Source organism: Larus michahellis, chromosome 7 (genome assembly GCF_964199755.1).
Source record: "Larus michahellis chromosome 7, bLarMic1.1, whole genome shotgun sequence".
Classification (NCBI taxonomy): domain Eukaryota; kingdom Metazoa; phylum Chordata; class Aves; order Charadriiformes; family Laridae; genus Larus; species Larus michahellis.
Window position 1 is genome coordinate 57404930 of NC_133902.1, and position 13570 is coordinate 57418499.

The 13570-nt window shown below is 40.5% G+C and overlaps 1 long non-coding RNA gene across 1 annotated transcript in view; it reads right to left on the reverse strand.

Moving 5' to 3' along the window:
• Positions 1-11153, reverse strand: part of LOC141746187 (uncharacterized) — a 35384-nt gene extending 24231 nt beyond the window's left edge. Inside the window, exons 1-3 of the long non-coding RNA XR_012588257.1 lie at positions 10401-11153; positions 10039-10130; positions 8605-8849 (exon numbers count right to left, since the gene is read on the reverse strand). This is a non-coding gene — a long non-coding RNA (uncharacterized LOC141746187). The remainder of the gene's footprint in view (positions 1-8604; positions 8850-10038; positions 10131-10400) is intronic.
• Positions 11154-13570: the final 2417 nt, after the last annotated feature.

Sequence of the window (13570 nt, forward strand, 5' to 3'; positions counted from 1 at the left end):
AGATAAGGCACACACACACAAAAAAAATTCACTATGATTTTTCCTCAAGTTGTGCTTTATCCCAAACATAGTCATACCTTTTTGTAAGATTTACAATGTTAACCAATTCTTTTCTGTCAACTAGCAATTTTTTGGCAGATCCCTTTTGCATGATTCATGAAGGACCAGTAAAAGGCTAATTGTTCAAATTAATTTGCGTAAATGACTAAGCAAGAGATAACAAAATTACATCTGCACTTGTTTGGCAAAGATTCAATAGCAGCGGCCCTGTACTGCCAGCTGCTTCCAGACAACACTCTTGCAGAAATTAAAAGCTACAAATATTAATTAATACACTTTTTTGGTACGTTAATTTGCACTGAAAGGTTCCGGAGTACAAAACTGCTGAGAAGATGAACCATGATAATTAGAATTAATGGGATGGATGCATGTTTTTTGCAGCTGAAGTTTTAAAAACCCATGAATGGAACTGGGAACTTGGAACTGACATTCTCATAAATCTCTATGATAATGCCGCTATTAGTATTAGAAGGATTAAGTACTGTGGCTCCAGCGTTATCCATCACATGACACGTTGTATCCCATCTGTCACTGCAGCAGCTAAGACATGATAGCTGTCCTTGAGGAAGCCGTATGAAAAGCTTTGGGAATTCAAGGAATTGTGGTGCTGAGTGTCGGGCTACAAAATGAATAGCTCAAACCTCTGACTCTCACACAGAAATAATGGCCGGTGCTCTGTACTTGTCAGCTTAGTGCTTTAACAAATACTCCGACTGTGGTATCTGTATTTAAGTTAAGTTAAGCAGTCTGAATTATAGATAAATCAGGCAGGGAAAAAGAACAGTCAAATGTCACAGATTTTTATCTTTAACTCATTTCTGTCTTTGTAGGTTGGATGTCTCTGGAACTGCTTTTACTGATGTTCACCCCATTAATTTTGCATATTTTAGGGCAGCGAGCACCACTGGAGCACTACTCAGTGCGTTGAAATAACAATGAATTTCTACATGAAGTCACTAATGAGGCCATTTACCTACTTCACAAGTTTATCTGCACGTTATCATGACGCAGATCCCCTTCTACACGGAAATGCTGGCGTGAGAAAAATGAAATTTTAGATGCGTTCTATCTTGAAACTTTGCCTGTCAAATTAACTTTAAATTTTGTCTCACAGCTTTCCAGACTTTTGAAAAATCATTGCATTTTTACATGATACAAATACTGGACGGGGACACAGATGCGGCGAGTCTATGCTACCTATTTTACAAATTGATTTTTCATTGCTGAGAAAAGTCTTAGAAAAGGAACTTCCAAGATGTCAAAGGTAAGAAATTCTTAAATAGCACTGTTATTTCTATTTTTCATGATACCTGTGTACACGTGTAATGTAATTGGTGTGAAAGGCTGAAGCAAAAGGCAGGTCTAAGAAGGACCAGGTGGCGGAGGCAGTGGAGGCTGTCTCGGGAAGGGGCAGCTTCCTCACCCTGTTCATGCAAAAAGCCCCACCAGGGTGTTCAAAGCTGGCCAAAGCAGGCAAACCCCCCCAAAAAAACAAGCCTGCACTAAGAAATATATGTGCTAGAGAGTAGGCTGCCAGGCTCCACCCAGACCGTATTCCCCCTGAGTTGTTTGGTAGAAAAAAAACCCCAAAATTTATGCTTTCACAATTTCTCAGACTCCCAGAATTTACCTCCTGAGGCTGACCATGAAACCCTCTGTCCTTTACAGGACAATCACAGCTGAATTCAAGCCATTCCGCTAGAGATTTTGCAGAATAACTTTTTTTTTTTTTTCTAGTGAAGTTTGTAAAAAAAATGCCCGCAGAGGTAGATGATCAGCAACGTAATTTTCTCCCCATTTTCTAGCATACCATTTTCACAGGCTACCCATGTTATTATTCCTTTACTCTGAACTATTGGATCATTTTCCTCTTCTACGATAAGTCTGCTTCTACTCAGTTTTTATTCATCTGCATGAGCTTAAAAAATAAATAAAATAAATAAATGTTATGTCCTATCTCTGATGACATCATTGAGCAAAATAAAAAATTATTCTTGACCCTGATCCTCAGCATCTGGGTTGTTAATATTGTGCAGTCAGACTGCTCACCATCTCACAGCCCACAAAGTCGACGCAAATCTTTCCATCTCCGGGCACGGGATCAAACGGAGAGCACGGCAGCAAGGGCTGGTGCTGAGCGCTCCTTTCTTGCTCCCCAAACACAAGTTTTTAGTGCCCCATCCCGCAGAAAAGCCTGAAAATCACAGGGTATATGCATGTTTTAGAGCTTAGCTGTGTAATAATAATAAAAATATATTATAATTTATTAATTATTGTGAATTATAGAGTATGTAAATACTTTTTTCCTCACCGATGCTGTTTGATTTACAGTCCAAAGTATTCACCCGTGTGGGTAGCAACCACCGAACCTCAGAAATTAATATTTTTCTGCACTCTGAAGAGGGAAGTGTTTACCCCTACACAGAGATGTGAGACAAAAGGTCTCTGTCGGCACACAGCTGCCACATGGAGTCAACTATTCAAAGGGGTTTCGAGTCAAGTAATATCAGTGATTAAAGAGAAAACTGAATAAGCTCGTGAACCGCAACACAACAGATAACAGAAGAAAACAGGAGTGTGGCTAAAACAGAGCACAACACAAAATCACTTCCTAACCAGATAAATTGTTAAATATAAAAGAAAACGCGTGGAAAAAAAAAAAAAAAAAATCGACAATATTTTGCATTTCTGTAGCAGCTTCCACCCAGAAAGTCCAAAGCACTTTATTGATGCTTCTGTGGGTTACGATCTCTAAAATCCCAGACTGGAAAAAAAAAGCACAAAGGGGATAAACAACTTGCCCAGAGCAGAGGAAAACCCGGCTACAAAGGGAGGCAGTGTCCCGGGGGGGCTCCCATGCTGCCCGGGATGCTGGTCTCAGCACCGGTCCAGAACCCTCACCCACCGGGTGAGGAACGATCTGGGCACAGGGGTTTTTTCTTCACATTACAGCATGTGCAATCGGAGAGACCGCCCAAGATCACCCTGGGCAATAAGTAGTTTGGTGCCCAGGGGATTTGTCTGAAATATAATTATCACCTCTATGCTGCCTCGGTACAGCCAAGAGTAATTGTGGTGACCATTTGATACCCGTTCTTCTAACGTGGGTTTTGCTCCCTTTCTCTCTGGCTTTAATCAACATACTGGACCTGATGAAACTTCACAAAATAGGCATTTGTCTTTGGCCAAAGTTTTGGCTTTTTTCATGATGCTGTTTCGTCTGACTTGCATCTGCGTCATAAAATAAATTCCTGGCAATTTCTGACGCTAAAGTTCATACCGAGAGCAACTTGAAGATCAGGAGCTTAATTATTAATTAAATGAACTTCCTTTAGGCTGTAGTAATAGACCAGCATTACTAAAAAGAGTACTTAGATTTGCATTTATGGGCCTTTACTGAAAGCATTCTCTTCCCTTGAGACAGTCCTTTCCTTTTCCGTCTCATCAGTCTTACGTCCCAGTACAGGGCATCAAAATTGTCACTATCAGTCTTAGTCTGCTTGATGCAGAAACTGGAAGTTTGTTGAAATGTCAGAGAATGGTACCAATCTGTACATTTGCTACAGCAAAACAGAAAGGCAATGTGGATCTTGTGATTCTGTGATCTTACATATGAGACTCTCCGTGACTCAGATAGTCCCCATTTTCTTCCAATAGCATCCTTTACTCTGAACTTCTCAGGAAGACTTAAGGAATACTAGACATTTCCAGAGATCTAACGGCAGACGGTAGGCAGCTGTCACCCAAAACTAGGGGAATTTGTGCCACAGGGCAGGTAGGAAATAGGTTACGGTGGTCACTGAAAACAGTATCCCAAACTATGCTCGTTCACATCCAGGGCCCGCAAATGCTACTGGGATTCTGTGCAGGTGGATGAACCAATTTTGTGGAAGAGGTTGATGGCTGATTGGTCTCTTCTTGTCTTGACTTCCAGAACACAAGCACTAAGAATAGGCTGTTTTTTTATAAAAGGAGAGGAGAGGGAGAGGAGAGGGAGAGGAGAGGGAGAGGAGAGGGAGAGGAGAGGGAGAGGAGAGGGAGAGGAGAGGGAGAGGAGAGGGAGAGGAGAGGGAGAGGAGAGGGAGAGGAGAGGGAGAGGAGAGGGAGAGGAGAGGGAGAGGAGAGGGAGAGGAGAGGGAGAGGAGAGGGAGAGGAGAGGGAGAGGAGAGGGAGAGGAATAAGGCACGTCAAAATTAGAATATCCTTGGCATCAATCTCATTTCATAGCAGTCTCTTGACAACTTTCAGCTCCTGGTGGCAAAGGGATGGTGCTAACTCAAGATTGAATTCAGATACTGAGAATTCAGATAAGGACAATAGGAAGCACCTTGGAAGAGCCCATTGATACTCTTCCGATGGAAGGCCTTAGTTGTGCTTTACCCTCAAATGAACAGGTTGGCCTCCATGAGAGCACTAATGGAGCGCATACAGGTTGGTTTGAGGACAAGTTCCCCACCGACATGGCAGGGAACCCTCCCAAGGCTTGTTTTCTTTACTCACATTCTTTTATTTTCCCCTTTGGAAGTCCAATGAACTAAAATATACTAACCTGCAAACACACACCATAGCCATGTTTCCCCCCATTCCTGTCATGCAGTAATGCCTGTTTTCTGCTGGTTTACCAAGGTTTTATGGGGAATCTCGGTGACTCTATAACATGCCCTGTTTGTTATCACTGTTCCTGAGCCACAGACTAGAAATAGGAGCTGGTGGTACCTGCAGCTTATAGCACACTGTTACATAAAGCATTTGCAAATATTCATATAAAGTCTGGTTTTGGCATCCAAGCGAAGGCTTAAGGATGGAATTTTCAGAGTGATAAGGGATAGTATGTCTTTCACCACTTTTTAGTGCAAACATTTCTGTATCTAATACATTATTCCTGATTTCCTCACCAATTATTCAAAAACCAACCCTACAACATCACCTAGCAATAAACGAGAGTTCAGGGTTAACACAGTTAACCAGCGCTACGCCCATCAGTACTTGCATCCCTTCCATAACCACCATTTGCATGGGCATTTCTTTTTGTTTTATTTTCTTTTCCGCATTTCCCCCTGAACGTCCCTGCTGCGCTTTGCCTATTTTGGTTGCTACTGTCATGAAAACAGGAGCAAAAAAGTACCAGGCCAGCAGCTGTAGGAAACGAAGTCCTCTGTTTCTACGCAGAACAGATGTAACGTGTATATCAGAAGGGCTGCCTTGATCCGAGCAGCTTACACCGTATCAGCCCTGTTCTGCAGGACCATGCCAGAGGGTGGCGAGGAAGAAATGATTTATATTTGTGCATCAGACATCCTAATTCCCTCATGCACAGTTTCAATAGAAAGAGACACCAAGAGCTTTAGAAATGTGTGGCTAATTATACATCTCATCAAACGCTCAACACTTCTACTCACGACGAGCACAAAGCACTTGTCTACTCCGCCACCTATCCCCTTCCTGGGTTGTCCTTTTTAATGGTCTCTTATGTAAAGAGAGTTGGCCGCTTAAATATTTGAAGTCTGCCAGTTTAAAAGATTTAAAGTATTTTTAAAATGCAGAATAGATTTATTTTTTTTTTTAGTGCTCTTATCATTCAAGAAAACCTTCGCTGATACTTTTTTTTTTAATTAAAAAAATCCCTTTGGGCTATGAATGCCAAGTTTTAGCCCAGAGGGAATTTTTATTGCAGATATAAACCCCTGGAAATCAGAGTATGTATACATATACTACAGAGCCTGATAAACCCTTGACTGTGACACTGCTACTGAGGGCTGCTATAATATCTGATGACAAAACTGACAGATTACTTCTGATGAGAATGTGGAACCCTTTTTGTTTTTAACTTGACCCTGAAGACATGTCATAACATTTGTAATATCTGCAATAAAGTGTCAACTATACTGCTGTAAGACTGCTGGAGCTTGGAGTTAAGCATTCAGTTTAGTGCTCCTACAGCTTTCAATTTAAAATAAAAAAAGACTCTTAATTTCCTTTTGGACAGTCCAAACCTAGTATAACTGCACTAATTTGTCTTGGCAAATACGAAGCGGTAGTGGGGAACACAACTACTGGAAAAGAAATCTAGAGCAATAGACAAAACAGAATAAAATAAACCTATCAATCGCCTCTACATAAATTCAAGATTTACAGTTCAGTAGAAATAATCTTAAGAAGGGATTGCAATAACGCGAGTGTCAACGACCACCTCAGTAGCAGGGCTAACTTGATTTCAGTTGGCGGCGAACTGAAATTTTACTCTAACCTCCAAGCTACGCGAGGTTCATGAAGTATTTTAAGACTGTTTCAAGAGGGATAAAAACGTCAATAATGTCTCCCATTCCCTGTAGTCAGATGCGCTGCTTTGGAGCCCAGTCATTCAATTAGGGAAATGGATCCTTCTGGGCCGGTCTCCCCGGCCCCGTATCTCCCACGCATCGCTGTGTCCTGCTGTTGAACCGCATTAGTCATGACGACCATAAAAAGCCTAATCTTGCCATTGATATAACGTCTACTCTTCGACTCGCAGATGGTATTTCTAAAGATGCTCCGTGCAGACTGGAACAGAGAAGCCCCACTTCTCTGATAAACTTGTCCCAAAATTAATAGCTTGATATAAAAGTAAGCACCAGGCACAAGTCCGTGAAAGACAATATTTTGCTGCCACTAACAAGGGCCGATTTCTTTGTCTAAGTGTACAATATAGTAAAACTAAGCTTTATTTCCCAAGAGATGAAATACTTCATTTATTTGTGTAACTTCCTCAGACTTTATATTCTTGTGCGTTTCAGGACTTCAGTAGTTGCCTTCTTGTAATATTTCAGCTTTTAAGCTGTTTTCTTGCCTCACTGAACTCACATAAGATACATCTGAAAGCTTTAGTACAAATTTACTTCGAATAAAGTCTTCAATTCATTTTCATGGCACCAAAAAGACAGCTTTAATAACTGCAATGACAAATAAACTGGAAATCATTCCAGGCCTTTTCACTTAACTGACAAGTAGAACGCTCTCATAATGAGCCGCAGGTTTTACGTTTTCTCTTTGACCATAATAGCTTCATTTAAGAGCGTCAGACCCTGACACTTCATCATTTATCTACATTATTTCTCATCTTCTTTCAAATAAATTATGGAATACTAGACTGAGCACATAAAAACAAAGTGACTTGTTATCTGTAAACAGCAAGATAAATTGTCCAGAAGTTCCTCATTTAGTTCCTTTTAAATTTAAGGGCAAGTTATTGGTTGTACCTTTTTTTTTCTATCCCAATTTTTTGCATTTTTTTACAGCCATCTTATTCTGTTGCCAGTGGCCTTTGTGCAGCCATCCAAAGCCTGATGATAGTGCAGAAGGCAGAAAATAATTCCATTATCCCAAGGTTGGACAGGGTAGTACAGAAAAGAAAAAATATTGAAAAAATCAAATAAACAACTTACATGGATATTTCTCTCCATCTGTAAAATTCCTCGTCCATAATACATCTTGTCATACTAGCAAATGTGACACATCCAAAGTAATGAACAGTGGATCTGTAACTGTCCTCGCCTTTAGAAAGATAGCTCCGATATTTACCATCAGCAAAGCCCCCCTTCCCTGCTGAAACACATTAATTCTTGTCTTAGAGCAGTGTCGAACTCTTGGAGTTCACATTTATTTTATTTTAAAATCATACTGTCTGAAACACAATTAGCAACACTGCATTTACATTTTAATTATTAGTGACAGATGAAATTAAGAGAGGTTCAGTTTAATAATATCGCGCGTTTCCACCACACCTCGCCCTGTGACAGATCACTGAGCACATCTACCCGACGTCCCGGGGTGCGGAGACCCCCCGGCCCCCGAGCCAAGTCCTGAACCAAAATCTGCAAAGCCACACCAGTGGCCTTAAACAGCCATCAGCATATTTAATCCTGCCGAGAGAGGGATTCTCTGGGAGACTGGTTGGACTATTCCTGACCGGTTAGACACAGCATGTCCATAGTAGGATTTCGATGGCTAAATCCAATACCCTACATTTCGACTACAGAATTTAAGCCCTATATCTCAAGACAAAATGAAAAACAGAAAAGCCAAAACTAGGTAGGAAGCCTTTTCAGAACTGTCCTTCTTTTTACTTTGAAGGATTTCTTTCAAAAGTACAACAGAACTATGATGAGACTTTGCCAATGGATTCCCTGTGTATTCCTCAGCCCAAGAGAGACTCTGTCTCTCACCACCACCGCTGAGAAAACAAAGAGCTGAAATGAGCCTCAAAAACTCAAATCACTGGGAAGGACACTTCAGCCAAGCGACCGGCTTGGTTTGAACTTTGAGTTTTGGTGGCAATTTTAGACGGAGTCTTCTTTGACCAGGGCGCTGCACCACCATCCAGGTTGAGACACGGGGACGTTTCCTGGTGCAGAGGAAACAGTCCCAAGCTTTGCACGGTGCTCAGGTTTGGTAGCAAACCAGAGAGTGGAATCACAAGTTTTATCAACAGGCTGGTGAGCAATTTGTGCATGAGTTGCTTCGCAACCATAGCGCACAAAGGCACCTACACATCACTGCCGCTCTCACCTTGGACCCACGGAAGCCCAGCGTTCCTCATGCCCAACTCCATAGACATAACCAGCTTTGCAGAAGAAAACGGTATGGGCAGAGAAGGACTTCTCATAGGATTCCTCAGCACGTTTAAATCCAGACCTTGACCAGTTTGATTTTCCAGGTAATTTGTCTTTCAAGCTCTTCCCTCCCCTCTCTTCTCTGAGCTCCGAGTGCTGGCACTGTGGGCACACAGCCATCTTGCAATTCAATCATGTTATCTGTGCAGTGCAGGCAACAATCAAATAAAGACAAAAATAAGAGTTTAAGCTGAGGTTCCCATCAGTTGCAATTCCATATACATAACATTTTAATTATATCTCATCTCCAGTGTAATAGTTAGAGATGCCATTTGATACAGCTTTTTTTTTTTATTTGAAAAATTAAATCTAACTAAATTAGCAAAAATAAAGTAGTAAAAGTTAATTGGGAATTATCTACTCCAAAATAACTTACTGGTAAATGCTTTGTGTGGTTATAAAAGGCTGATAAATATAATTGTATTTATGTAATGAGTATCATGTTTAATTTACTGTACGTGGTTGTTACACACCATTTTATGCAGGCCTCCTAAGTGAGCTTCATATTATTGCTTGTATCGCTTTTAAAAAAAAATCACAATCAGATGCAGCATATAGGAAATGTCCAACAGATTTTTGAACAAGGTAGCGATTAGCAATTTGTCCAGAGAAATACGCAGGATGATCTGCATCTGCGCGACCTAAAAATAAGAGCATTTAGTAACACTCTCTGCCCTGATGGTTCATGCCTAAGTGGCTTGACACAACGCGCCGCAGTCTGGCATACGTAGCCCATGGTTTAAGAACTGTGATGTTGATCTCCAGCTCGCCGTCAGATGGGCAATTACAGCTGAGTGCATGACAATGGAGTAATGCTTGCTCCTGGCAGGGCCGCGCTCTGGAAAAGGGTGAAATTTCATTTTTTTGCACTTAATCTTCACTTAACACAATTTTGGTCAGATGTTTTCACATTCCAGAAAGCACAAGTCAACCCAGCTGCTGACTTTGTGGGTTTCTCGGTTTGCTCTGGTTTAGGAATGGAGTTGAGACTATGCCCCTTTTCTGTTACTAAAAATTATACGCAAAAAATGCCTTGGCATAACTCCTCCTTTAAAACCGAGAAGCACCATGTCCAACACTGGGGATCTGTACATACTCCATTCATGTTCGTACAATTTACAGTGAAGAAAATACCCCAAAGGAAGGTACAATTTCTCTTTTATGAAGTTTTCCTTTTTCAGGGTTAATTTGGAGTATGTGTCACCGGATGCAATACAAACCAGCCGCACGACCCCAAGCAATCGGTGGGAAAAGAGCACTCTGGACTGAGAAAAACACACATAGTACTGTGGTTTGTCTGAACAGAAAATTCACATGCAAGTAATCCTACCTCAGATATCTATGTTCCGCGCCCTCTGAAGTTCGTGGTCTTTGCTCTACAGCTTTGTTCAAAGTCATGATCCTTAAATTACTGTCAGGGGACTGAATCAGACACGTGTGTTAATCTGCCCAGTCATAGAGTTTGCCAAATAAATTCAAATTTATATATATATATAAAAAATAATATAAAAATATTTATCAATTCTACGTCATGATGCCTCCCTCTGCTTTGAGGAGTAACTACGTTCATTTGTCCTATAAACTTAATGCTCCGACGTCATTTTGGTGTTGGCCTTTAATATTGGAAATTATCTTCTATTTAATCCATTAACTGCTGGAAACCCAGTGCATATGCAGGATATTGTTTCTTACCTCATAAAAGTGTTTAAAAGGGAAAGGCAGCTTGCTTAATCTAAGTCACCACTCATTAAATAAGTGAAGAGTTTGGCTTAAATTTGGGCCTTCATGTTTGCAGGTTCTGGAAGGAGCAGCAGACATTTTCAACTCATCCATTTTGCAGATACACAAGGCTTTTCTCTGCAGGGGTAAAAAAAAAATAAAAATTAGATCCTCATCAAAAAACTATGTTCCCATCCAAATTCTTCCAGGTTGAGAAAGACCAGTACAGAAACACAAACCTTTCAGTAGATTTACCAGTGCTCCTCATCATGACGGAGGGAAAACCATAAAATTCATTCTTTTTCACATTACTGAGACTGAAAAAAGACAAGGTTATACAAAATGCTAGTAGGTCTGAAAAAATAAATCTGAAATCCAGGCCCTGATCACTATTGAGAAAAATCAGTCTCAATCTCAATACCCTTATGAGTATCCTTCAAGTAGACAAACAGAGAGGCCAATGTGTGCTGGGTTTTACCACAATTTTAAGACCATTCCATGATTTTTCTCATCTCTAGCTAAAGATCTTTGAATGTAGGGTGTTGGCAATACTGTGAAGCTACGGAAATCCCTAGTTCCCATTATTGGTGTGCAACATATTAGCAGATTTAAGTTTCTTCATTCTGCTAGCACCTATGCACACAATTAAGGACCTGTTTGCATCCTGTCCTGCCCTACAGCCACCAAGTGCCACAGCTCCTCTCAGTCACCAGCGACACTGCAGAACCTCTGGACAAATTTTTGGCAACATCCTTGCTCCCAATTAAAAAAAAAACCTCTCAAAAATTCATAATATTATAAAAATAATAAATGTCGGACTTTCGGATTTCCTTTTAAACCACTGCAGTCCACAAGGCAGCCAGAAATCTGAGATCCTCGTGTAACTACAGCGCTGGGGTCTGAAGACCAGCTCTCAAAATGAATATTGAAAATTCCAAAGAACGTGTGGATTTTGAAGCTCTGGCCATGCTATATTGCTTTTAGGCAATGTGTCCAACCAAAAAAACCCTTCTTTGGAGCAAAGTGATTGGCAGCAAGTTGGCAGGAATGACTTGTTGACTTTGGAATACCAGAAAATCACCATATACTTTTAATTAAAGAAAAGACATGTTTCTCTCCAACTCCCCCATACCTATTCCAGCTTGGCCTGGTTTCTGTTATTTCTGTTGTGGATACATAGCTGCAAGATTTATTGTATCAGATTAAAAGTAAAGGCTATTAATGTCAGATTCCATAGGGATTTTTTGTTAAGGCTTAGTTTATTTATAAATTATCATCCTGAGGCTTGTAAAAAGGGCTTTCCCCCCTTTCTCTTATTCTAGTGACACTGTAATTTATATTGCTGGTATTTCCATAGGAGAAGTCAGTTAACAATTACAATTTGTCTCATTATAACAGGAGCTATACTGGGGCGATGCTTCTACGCACAAGCTATTAACAGATTATACACTATTAGAGTGCCAAAAATTAATATATCCTGCACCAAAACCTAAAAAAAAAAAAAAAAAGGTTAAAACAGTTAAGTCATTTAGCTTCTACAGATCATGAAAGTGATCATGCAGTTTGTATGACGTTTCTCTACCCACACCAGGACAAGGGGCAAAAGCCCAGACTTTTGACAAGCACAAACTTCCAAAAGGGTGTTATTGTGGGGAGCAAACACATCGACCTGGCTTAGCTGTTGTCCTACCAAGAAATCAAAAAAAGGTTGCTAAATGCCTTTTACTGTAGCGAGGGAAAGAGGTACTTGATTATTGGCTATGACACTCGTTTTAAGACACTAGTCCTGTTTTGGTAAACCTTCTGAACGCGTAATTGTGCGCAAGGTACTATAGCTCGCTAAGCATCCACATGGCTTCATTTTCTTCTGCCAAGTTTCTGCTTGAGGTTTGGACAGATATTTAGCAGCGACTAGAAACCTGGCGCTTGTCACTGCCAACCACAGCCCAGCAGAGGGGTTATGTTGAGATTTCTAACAGCTCTAGACAAAAGATAGATAAAGCGCTCTTGAGCTAATCTTCCTCTGCTCTCATTGAGGTGACTTACTCAGACGCCTTCAGTCTTTCGTACGTTTTTGCCTTCAATCGTAAGATTCTTTAAGCAGAAAGATACAAAGTCATGTACTCCAGTACAGATCATATCATGGATCATAATATATATACACCAATACTAAACCCCACAAGATGTTCCTTATAATATCACTTGCCCCAAATATTACTTTTCCTATAGCTCGGGTTCAGAAAATAACGTGCTTACGTTCACTTGACTTTCCGCATCAGCGCACTTGAGATATTTCGTGGCAGAAAATTACTGTTTGATACAAACATAAAAGATAATAATTAACCAAGAGGCAAAATTCAACGGACAGAAAGCACTTAGGAAAACAGAGAGGACGGGTCTTGCCCCAGACAGTATGTCCTCTCTTCCAGTTCAGTGCACCAGCACAACCTCGTAACAGCTTCGAGGGTACCAGCAAAGGCCAGTGAACACAGCATAATCATCAGGTGCATCATAATTACAGAAACAGCTGTTCCAGATGTTTTTGATGCGTTGTGCATCACCATTTTTCACAACAGCCTGCAAAAGTTTACATTTCTTATCTACAGTAAATTGATTATTATTTCAAGTAAAATTATTTCTCATTAAAGGTACTAGATGACAGCTGTAAAGACTGAGAGCCTTCATTTATTACCAGCCAAATAATATTATAATTGCATCAGCAGCGCGGGTTTTTCTCAATGCTGTACCAACACACCTACCCACGATATTCTGGAAGACCCCAGCGTGGGAAATTTTAATGCAGATGGTCAGACCACCCCGAGGAGCCCTGAAACGGGGACATCAATACACAGCTCCAGCCAAAATAGCTAAAGTATTGGTGTGGGTTTGGTCATATATTAACTAACTTGAAAGACACAGAAATGAATATACCGATTACGCAAGTTCTAAAGTAAAACCAATGGTTTAAGAGACAATTATGTCCTTATAAGGTCTTTAGAATTATTTGGAAACACAGCATTTGCAATAAAACACAGCAAACACGAAAAAAATACTGATCTTTTTCTTTTCGACACAGTCGTAGGTGCCTCACACATTGGAATAAGGCAGTGAAAAATAAACCAATTAAGTCATGATGAGGTTGA